The sequence below is a fragment of the Peromyscus californicus genome, unplaced genomic scaffold (genome assembly GCF_007827085.1).
Source record: "Peromyscus californicus insignis strain IS unplaced genomic scaffold, ASM782708v3 Scaffold_3__1_contigs__length_106647218, whole genome shotgun sequence".
Lineage (NCBI taxonomy): Eukaryota > Metazoa > Chordata > Mammalia > Rodentia > Cricetidae > Peromyscus > Peromyscus californicus.
Window position 1 is genome coordinate 23,327,213 of NW_026294551.1, and position 10,715 is coordinate 23,337,927.

Sequence of the window (10,715 nt, forward strand, 5' to 3'; positions counted from 1 at the left end):
GGTGTCTCTTGGTCTTTTTCCAACCTCAGACTCTTGAAAATCCTATTTTGCCTTCCTACCTCCAGTTCCCCTAAAATCTGTCTAGTCCAAGCTTCAGCTTCTAAATGTTAAGGCCATGCTCATCTCCTATTTGATGGCTCTCATAGGTCCACTCCATGACTCTGGAACCAAGTCCAAACGCTTAAAATGGCATGCAAAGAACTTCTGAATGTGGTCCCAACCCATTTTCAGGCTTATCTCTTGGAACTCATGCATATCAACTTTATGCCAAGCCAAAGTTTTCAGTTCTTGGTCCTGTGTGTTTCCAGGTCCTCTATACACGGAGGCTTCTTTGTCTAGTGTGTTGTTTTATGCAATGACTTCCCACTCCCTATTGAAGGTGCAGTTCCGTGGCTTCTTCTTAAGTCCTCCAGAAACTAGCTTCCGGTTGCCTGTAATGCTCATGTGCTATACAAATCTGTATTAAGACGCTCTCATCCAGCTGGCATTTCTTCATGTCTCATTCCCTGCACTCCCCCTGTAAGAGCTGGCCTTCTTAAAGGTCAGGACTATATCTCTCTCGTTCACCTTTGCGTCTACAGAGCCAAGTAAGGTGTCTAACATAACACGTGTAGGGAATAGAAAATAACTATCATTCAAAAACAAGGAAATCAGAGCCAACTCCTGTCCTTGCCCTTTGGGACAAGGGGCTGGAGACAGCAAACGGCTTTCCTTGCCTTTCTTGTTACAGCAAACCTTATGATCAAGTTATATTGATAATTAAAACAATAGAGAAAATCTCTTCTCTCAAGTTTTTGCCCCCACAGTGCCCCAAATTCCACTCATATTAAAGGTGCATTTTTTTTTTAATCTAAACAGCCTCAGTGAATACCTCTGCATTCCTACCCTACCCTCCCATCAGTAAATCACACCTTAGCCTGAATTAGACTAGCAGATGGTAATCCACCTAATGCCTATTCTCACGGCATTCTCCACAGGGAAATGGAAGCTGAGACAAACAAAACTGGGATGTGGCTTTGGTGTGTCAACCTCAGAACACAGGATTAATTGCTGACTGTTTGGGGGGTGCTGTAGAAAGAAGAAGTCAGCAAAGCAAATATCTAAAATCAATGATGGAAACTCAGGTAGATGCTGGCTCCCTTCCTTCGCAGAGCAGGGAACACCCTCTCTCACATACGCTCAGCGCAGCCCCGCCTCTCCACTGGGGCTCCGCTCTGCCGGGGAAGAGCTCATTGTCCTCTGTTTCTTAACTCCTGCTAACTCCTGTAACCCCGCAGCGGTTTCCACCCTCTGCCCCCATTATCTTTCCTTTCATCTGGTAAGGAGGTGCAGAAAGGAGGGTGAGCTGGTTTCTGCAGTCCCAAGACATCTGCCACCTAGGCGACTCCATCTCAACCCACCCTTACCCCACCTGAGACTTTCTCTTCCCTCCCACCTTAACTACACCAAAGAGCTGGCTGACTTTCCGAGGGAAGGGAGGAGTCTAGGCTTCCCAAGAACAAACATGCCGCCGCCGTGCATCCACCGCTGTTTCTGCCTTGTGAGCCCCGCAACCAGCACACCTTCGAGAAACTCAAGCCAAGCTGTGGAGATGTGCTATCACCGATGCCGAGAATGGAAGTCAGCATATCTCATTGCGGCCATTCCAGACTTTCCTAGTCTGCAGACAGACTGCCATGTTCTTGGTCCTGTCCACTCCAGGACCATCGCAATAGGAAAATTATTGTTGTTTTTGTTAATTTGGCACTAGGGGCTAAATGGATCCCTCCTACTCACTTCTCCCATATCCTCTAAGTCAGAGATTAATATGATTCCTTCCTTCCTCCCTTCCTGGAAATGCAAGAACTCCCCTCCCCCCACCCATGCCCTGCCGATGGGAGTCAGAGACAGTCTAACATAAGCAGTACCGTGGGACTGCTCATCAACCACGCAGTATGAAATCCCCCGCTTCCTCTAAGACCTGTAAGAAGGGACTCCCACTCCACTGGTAACCCGGAACTCCACCTGGAGCCCTCACTGGGCTATCTGTCTATCTATGGTGTCTGTCTTTGCATGGTGTTAATAGCCCTTCTAATAAACCTCTTCTCCAGAAGGGCAATCCATCCCAGTGTTCCCTCTGGGACCCCCAAACGTTTCCGATTTTCTTTTCTTGTGTTACAGGGAGCTCACCAGCGATGACCAGTCAGACATAGGTATAGCCAATTGAAAGTCTTTATTCTAGCCTGCTGGGATCACAACCAAGTTTGGGGACCTAGGTGTGACCCCAAGTGTCCAGAACATGGGGCAGAGACCCCGTTGAGGCATCTTGCATGGCAGCTGCAGAGGAGGTTTTTGGGGGGTAAGCAGTTGACACAAATCATTTTACCAGAAGCTAAGATGAGCAGTTAGCCCACTGAAGGGAGTTCTGCCCAAACAGGCAGTTTTACCAGAAGCTAAGTCAGCTAGGACATCCTGTCCTTTGGTTCCTAGAATAGAGTTGGGCAGCTTTCCGTGGGATTCTCCATCAAGGAGATCAGCTTCTATTTGAAGATGAAATGGACTCAGCAAGAAGATGAGATGGTGGAATCGTTGCACTCTCTTGCCCCATCACACCTGTGTCCACAGTGGTGTACCTAAACCTCAGTACTGGTCCTAGTCCTTTTCAAACCAACTGGAAATACAGACATGGAGGGTAGCCAGGAAGGGGTTAATAAAAGGACTATTTACAAGGTGTAGGTATGGTAGAGTGGGACTACCGTGGGTAGCTGTTAGGATCCCCACGCCCAAAAGGACAAACAAGGTAATTTAGAAAGAGAACATCACATCAAGGAGCAACATCAGTGACTTTATTGACAGGCTTTTCTGATACATGCATGTTTCTCTTCTTCAGAAACATATCCACCAGCACTAAAAAGACCATTGTCCTGAGTATACCTTCCGATGCTCTGCGTCTCTCTGGAAGCCTGACATCAGCTGAACCTTGGCTGTCTTTCCCTGCATTTCTTCCTCATCCTTCAGGGGATTAACAGCGCATGCAGCTGCTACCCTCTGTGTCTCGTTGACTCCTGCGGCAAAATCATGGGTTCTTAGGACCACCGCAGGCTGAGACAGAAATGGCAGAGCAATTCCCGGGCTGCAGGATTGGGCTGCCTCAGACTGAGGTGGGGTGAGCCTCCATGTGCGGGCATTTTAGATTCTTGGGAGACAGTGGGCGGCAGGAAAGGGAAAGGAGGCAAAGAAATCTGAAGAGGAGACAAATTCCTGAACTTCCGAAGGGATGCCTGGGTGCTGACTCTAAGGACCAGCCCATGGAGCCTGAAGCTGTGTTGAGCAGGGGAGACAAATGTATGGAATGGGAGGCTCCTCCTCTATCTACTCCACCATTTACATTCTGTTGTTGTTTTTTAATTTTTTTTATTTGGATGTAAGTGTGTATGTGGTATATATGTGTGTGTATGTATACATGTGTGTGCAAATACACACATGTACATGAGGGTATCTTCCTCAGTCATCTTTTTTTTTTTTCACAAGGTTACGCTGAACCTGGAGATCACCAACAGGGGGTTCCCTGCTCACCACCCTCACACAGCTTGGATTATAGCCATGTACCACCAGGCCCTGCTTTCTATACCATGCTAGGGACCCAAACTTGGGTCTTGATCCTTGCATGGCGAGCACTTTTCAGGCTGAGACATCTCCCCAGTCCACCATATGTGTTCCTAAAAAACAAAACCGTACTTTTGCTCAAGGCTGGTTTTTCAAGTGGGCAGAGTGTGATTTCAGCAAACTTCTGTCCAACATCTCCCCACTCCTCCTTAGCAAGATCTGAAATTCCTGCTGCCGAGAACAGTCTTTCATTTCACAATTAAAAGAAACGAGCTTGAAACACGGAGGCTGAAGATCTGAGCCGCATACAGTGAATAGGCGGTGTCTTACCAGGGTCGGTGAGCAGCACCACATCCCTTTAGATGAATGAGAAGTTAAAACACAGGAAAGCCCACAGTGCCTGATGAGGGGTAGAGAGGTTCAACAGAAAGAGGGGGAAGGAGACCAGGGTGAGACCGAGCACAACTTCACTGTTGGTCCAAAGGCAGCTTGGTCCAGTTTGAAATCCACCCAGATACTAGTTTGAAGTACACCTAGATACTAGTTTGAAGTCCACCTGGATACTAGTTTGAAGTCCTTCTGGATACTAGTTTGAAGTACACCCCGATACTAGTTTGAAGTCCACCTGGATACCTAGAATCGGCGTGTGCTCAGATGTGGGCCTAGGAAGACCATGGATGAAGAAGCATGCATGATAATTGCACATGACCAGGGCCCAGAACAGCTCCATAAACTGCACTTCAAATACCAACTAAGCCAAAAGGAATATCTTCAGAGCTGCCTACCTTAAAAACTCCACTTAGTTCAGTTGTACATAGTAAATGTCATCCATTCCTAAAACACGCTGTGATGATAAAAAGGTGCCATCTTCGCCACGGCAGGGAGACTTTAAAAGCACAAAGCAAATTTTAATTCAGGGTCTGGCAATGAAAGGGTGGATTTAAGACTACACAGTCTAGTGACAGGTTGGTGTCCATCCAGCTGGACCACTAATTCATCACTTGTGTTATCCCCCCAGCTTCAGTCTCCTCCTCTGTGAGCAGAGACTAATAGTTTCTGACTCCCGGGTTGTTAAGTGGGTTGCATGGGAAAATGAACCTAAAGTCCTGACAGTGTCTAGCAGAGTAAGTACTAGTGACCCACCCCCACCAGTGCTTGGGATCCAGCCCAGGGCCTAGAGCAGAACTATTCTTGTGCTTGATGGCCTCCGTATGACGGACGATGACAACAGCCAACATTACCGACTGTAGGGTCTCCATTTGTAATAAATAAAGTCCAACATCTTATATAACTCCATAAATACCCACCTATTTATCGAAACCAGAAAACGCATCTATCTGCAGTGAACCACAATGAATGCAAAGACTCATCACGGCTGCTCAAGGTTCGGAGAATAAGTGACGGTGGAATGCTCAGCCCTAAATAAGACATCTATACCAACAGCACCCCCGAAGGCTCAGGGGACACCATGGAAGAAGCGGGGGGGGGGGGGGAATGTAAAAGCCAAATAACTGGGAAAATGGCTGTGAGACATCATCACAAACACGAACACGGAGCAACTGCTGTTAACGCACTGGGCCTGCTCAAAGATAGGGAGGGGAGGGGCCTGGGGAGGGGAGGGGCCTGTGGGGCTCTGCCCCTCACCCTGGACCTACTGGCTGCCAATAGAGTCTGGAAGAGTTGGGAGTCACCTTCAGCTGTGTACTCACTGGTGAGCCCATCAGGCTCCAGGATAGTTCCAAACCCATAGCCACGCAGCCGGCCCTGACTAAACAAAGCAAAAGGACATGAATGTGGGAAAGGATTGGACTTGGGGGGTGTGGTAAAGATAAGAGTCATCGGAATGTACTATATACATGTATGAAACTGTCAAAGAATAAATTTACTTACCTTTTTTAAAAGGAAAACCAGAAAATTCTACTTAGCCCCACCTTTAAACTAAAATAAATTTATAGAAGCCAAGGAATTCCAAGCCAGCAGATATGCTCCATGGTCTGGTTTGCTAGCACGTTAAGTCAGACTGGCACCCAGGATTGCACTGTATTCCCCAAGACTTAAGAGTTAAAACCTGAAGAAAAGGGATTAAGCTCCTTGATGGGAGCTAGCAGCTTCTGGAAAAACCAGCAGTATAAAAGGATTAGCAGTGCAATTATGCACGGTAGCTAATTGCATCGATTTAATGACTGCGTTGGGGCCCGAGCACAATCCTGACAAAGACTTGAAAACCTCCAGAAACCCCCAACAGACGGGGCCCTCAGAGGTGCAGGGAGAGCCGAGGACATTCCAGGACAGCACCACTCACCCATTCCTTCTTTTTCTGTCCAAATCAATCTGTTTTTTCCAAGACAGCACCATTTTTTTTCTAGTAGCAATAGTAAAGAAACTTTGTCTAGTTTGAAAAGATAAAATAAAATCCCTATGTACTCAATTTTCTAAGTCACAATGTGCAAAATACAGTGTTAAGTCATTTCAAGGGAGTTTGAAGAGTTGCTCAGAAAATAAATGTGATGAAATTCCAGCAAAGCCCTTTATGGAAGACTTTTGAGCAAACTTCATAAATTCACTGTTAGGACTGATGAGACAAAACTGCAGGTAAGGGCTTAGCACGGGACCTGGGACTCGGAAACTCTCAAGTCAGTCTGGGACTGACTTTCCAAATAGGATCTATGTATTTATTAAGTGGTTTTAATCCAAGAAATTAAATAATCTTGGGATGTGATCTGTCCCCAAGCCTGTAGAGCCAGAATGGTCATGGTCAATTTCCCTGATACCACTGCATGACATTTAAATAGTTATTTAAGTCTGGTCCTTGAATTCTTACCCACTTGGGAAAACACATGACTCAGAAAAAGAACTACATTTGTTATGAAACTAGTCATTTGTTTTTTTAAGTCAGGCATCTAGGAATTTTCTGAATAATAACATTAAGAGATTAATTTTATTCCATATCATTTCCCTTCAATTTGCACTTTATATACTTAATTAAAATAGCTAGAGAAGGAAATTATTACTGTGTAGTTTAACCCCTATGTCCCATTTCTAAGGCCAAACCCTCACTCTTCTATTTAAATTTGCATAAACTCCATAAGTGTGTGTGTGTGTGTGTGTGTGTGTGAGAGAGAGAGAGAGAGAGAGAGAGAAAGAGAGAGAGAGAGAGAGAGAGATTATGTTCAGTAGCACTACAGTCTACACCCAGACATTCTTTACATTATCAACATGGATGGACCACAACAAATAGTCCTAAAAGAATTTTGTGGATTTAGGAGCATGAGAAACAGCTCTGACATCTTGACACGTTGCTCACCTTCAGTCTTCTAAGACTGGAGTTTGCGCAGGTCGATTTTGGTCTATTCAGTTCCTTCAGCTTTTCTATTTTCTTATGAAGACCAAAATGGATATCATAATTCTACTTTCTGTCCTTTGTCACTGTTTCCCCCTCCAAAGGCAGCTTATTCGTAGTAGGCAGCTGTCTTTCACGGAGTGGTGTCAGCTTGACCAAAAGAAAAATCCTGTCATACACAAGAGAAATTCAAAGGCTAAATCGTGCCATGTTGAATCCTACTTCACTACACACTCACGGGGGTACTTACAGAGAAGGCCAACCAGCAAGTGCCCCAAATTCAGATTTCATAATACAACAACTTATCTCAGCAGTTTACTAGTATCAAGACAATCTCAGCAGACCAAACAAATGACTTGATTGAAGAGGGGAAATGCAGGGCCCTACTCTCCTACTCTCAGACACACATTCCCCCAGAGGTATCCTGTGAATGTCATGTAAAATCTTGGATTTCTTATTCTTACAAAACATTTTCACACCCACGAGCGTCATAATTTTTTACCAAGCAGAATCAACTTTTGACTAGCCTTTCAGTTTTCAGCTTGCAAGAGTGTCAACACGTCCAGGACAAACGCTGAGAGAACAAAAGCAAAGGAAAGGAAGTGGGGAAAGGCACTCAGAACTCCCCAGAGAACAATGAGTTTCTATGAGGTGTGCCAAGAATCTAAGGAAGTCAAATGGCCAATCTCCTCCGGGGGGGGAAAAAAAAAAAAAAACGAGGTCTGCACGTAGCATCACAAAACTCAGTGCAAAGAAGAACTAAGAGAGAGACAGCCACAAGCTGGCCTAATAGTGAGAAAACTCATGAATGAGAAGGCATCCCAGCCACAGTCCGAAGTTGAGGTACAATGATTTGGATGGTGCGAGATGTCCTCAGGGAAGAACGAATGCTATTCTAAAACAAGAGCAACAGGCAAGAGTCTCAAGATGGAACCACGTACAGTGTTTCGACTGAACGTGAAAAGGAAGGCCTGCTTGTAATTAAGTAATACTTTAGGAAATGCTCAATTCTTTCGTTGACTTATATATTACTCGTATTTTAGTATTTAGTATCATTAGGCTCCCTATTTTATGGGATAATAACTTGAAACACAGAAAAGCTGAGTGTCTTGCCCCCAGGCCACGCAATTACTTCATGAGAACACAGCTCTCCTTCCACCCCGCCACCCTCACCGCAGGGGGCACGGGGTTGGCTGGACAGGGGAGAGCCAGGTTAGAGAAAAGACTTAATCCATCCCAGATGCTCAAGCATGCTGATGAGGCGATGACAGCGCTGCTTCCCGAGCATTAATCATGCCCCAGTGAACAGACTAGATCTCAATCGACACAACGAGGAGCCAGAAAAAAGAAAAAAAGAAAGAAAAAAAAAAAGACTTCAGAAGCTGGTGAACTCATCCTGGGAAAAATACTTGAAAGTCAAGTTTAGAGCATTGGCAGCAAGATATAATAAAATCAGTGAGTTGTTGGGTGGCAGGAAATGGATAAATGAGTTTTATAAAAAACAATGGAAGCAAGTGTCACTCACAGAAAAATGGACGGCAAGTTCATCATAAAGTAGGCAGGCTCAAAATCCTTCCCCCTCTGCTCTCCTCCTTGGCCAATTTTTACCCTCTAACCCTACCCTCTCATTCTTTCAGTGTGTGTGTATGTGTGTGTGTGTGTGTGTGTGTGTGTGTGTGTGTGTGTGTACATGTTCATGTGTATATGTACCTGTATGTACGTGCCTGTGAAGATCAAAGGTCAAAGTCAGGCGTCTTCCTCACTGTCCACCTTATCTTTGAGATGGGGGTTTCTCGCTGGACCTAGAGTTTACCAATAAACTGGACTGGCTGGTCAGCTAGCCTCAGGGATCCTCTTGTCTGTCTCCTAGCTCTGGAGGGATCATCATGCCTGGCTTTTTCACAGATTCTGAGGGACTGACTCAGCAAGTACAAGTGCTTCAGTAACTAAGCCGTCTCCATTCCCCATTCTCTCATATTTTGCAGCCCTGAGTGAGTTAGGCTGTAAGAAACAGAAATCAGTGATAAAAACGAGTATTTGCCAAGCTCTTTTTCTGTACCTGCCATCTGCTGTCCTAATCCTTGATATTTATTAGCTCATTAGGCTCCCAAGGTAACTCCATAGAGTAAGCAAAATTATTATTCCTACTTTAGAGAGAGGAAGCAAGGGCCAAGCCTCACAGTTAACAGTGAACCTGGCTTATAATCCAAGCAGTCCGACTCTAGAGCCTACCCACTGAATCTACACTACCCTCCAAAGTTATCAGGCAGTTTCCATCTCAGAACAGACGAAGACATTGGGGGGGGGGGATGATGTAAGATTATCTGCAGATTTAAGATTGTTGAATTTTAAAGTTTCCCAATGAACAGGCATGGACCTTATCAATACCTTGTCACAATTACTCAGCTATTCAACTCTCTCACACGACTCTCAGAATCCTATTCTGCACTCTCTTAGCATTCTGTCTGTCTGTATCCTCAAATACAGCCTAGATTGCTCTGTCGCATGCCTTGATCCATGGGTATGTTTGTTCGCCTCTCCAGGGACACTCTACACCCCTTGAGGAGCAGGAATTATATCTTAGTCACCTATGTGACTAAGGTCATATTGCAGGTGCTCAATTAAACCTGTTGAAGAAATGAATAAATTAATATGAACATGAACGTGTTCCAGCCAAACTGGTCCCCTTCCAGTCTCCACCTGCTTGGTGTTTTTCAGTCCTCACTTCCCAGAACAGTCCTCTCTCTACTGTTGCACACACTGAAAACTCCAACCCATCCTTCACAGGACTCAGCTCGAGTCCACATGTACTGCGAAATTCAGTCCAGTGGCCGGGACAGTTTTACAATGTCAGTTCAATGTCATGGAAACGATCGCCTCTGTCACTGTATCCTTGATTCAAAACCAGACTTCAGCACAGCTAGCTGTGCTTCTCTGGGATGACTCCTGTACATTTCCAAGGTGCAGATCTTAGAGAACTGGGGGGAGATTGGACATACTGGACAGACACCACATATGCTAAGGAAGAGTGGGCTCCTCCAGCCCCCACACGCCTTTACCATTCATGTAGCACTGAAGTTGCAGCGCTTAGCATTTACCTTCAATCAGACTTCAATGACTGGAGAGATCTTTATGGCCAGGAACTGAATCTCATCCACATTTTGAACATCTCCGCACGCCTTACACAAAAACACAATGATAATTAGAACAAAGAGATGACGAGGTGGGTCATGACAACCCCATGCAAATGAGGGCAGGACTAGAATCATACATTTTCATGCAGAATTATCACATGGTGCCTCTGTGATTTTGCTCATGCCAAAGACTTAATTCCACCAGTAAGTGCAATCAGAGACACAGGTTTGCTTCCATAGAAAGGTAGCTCTCTCCAAACTACCTTTTAAATCAATCTTAAACTAGATTAGGGTTTTGTGCTTTTCACTGGCACAGAAAACTAAAAGCTAATGCCAGAGTAAACCAAGGAAAATCAAAACCCCAAATCTGTGGTGATTATCAGTAAAATCAAATGCTCTTTGCTTTTTCCATCGAGTTTCAAGAGCCAGGCTTCACCTCTCTGAACCTGTCAGAGTCTTCTTTTTCCCCTGATTTGTCACGGCCTCCATGTATTGTACATTGTTATCTTCACAGGAATCAATTCCCATGTGTAGGGCTTTTGTTTCTTTCAGCTGCTGCCCTACTTGCAGGTGCTGACAAGTTAGAGGCGCTGCAATCTGTTGGTAGTAACCTGCAGCCCAACAAGCAACTCTTCATTAATGCCCTCAACCCCTTT

The 10,715-nt window shown here is 45.2% G+C and overlaps 1 long non-coding RNA gene across 1 annotated transcript; it reads right to left on the reverse strand.

The window, feature by feature from the left end:
* Positions 1–2,803: 2,803 nt before the first annotated feature.
* Positions 2,804–10,099, reverse strand: LOC128122216 (uncharacterized). The gene is made up of 2 exons (XR_008222360.1): positions 10,024–10,099; positions 2,804–7,094 (listed from the first exon to the last, which is right to left on the reverse strand). It is a non-coding gene; the product is annotated as an uncharacterized LOC128122216 (long non-coding RNA).
* Between the last annotated feature and the right edge of the window lie 616 nt (positions 10,100–10,715).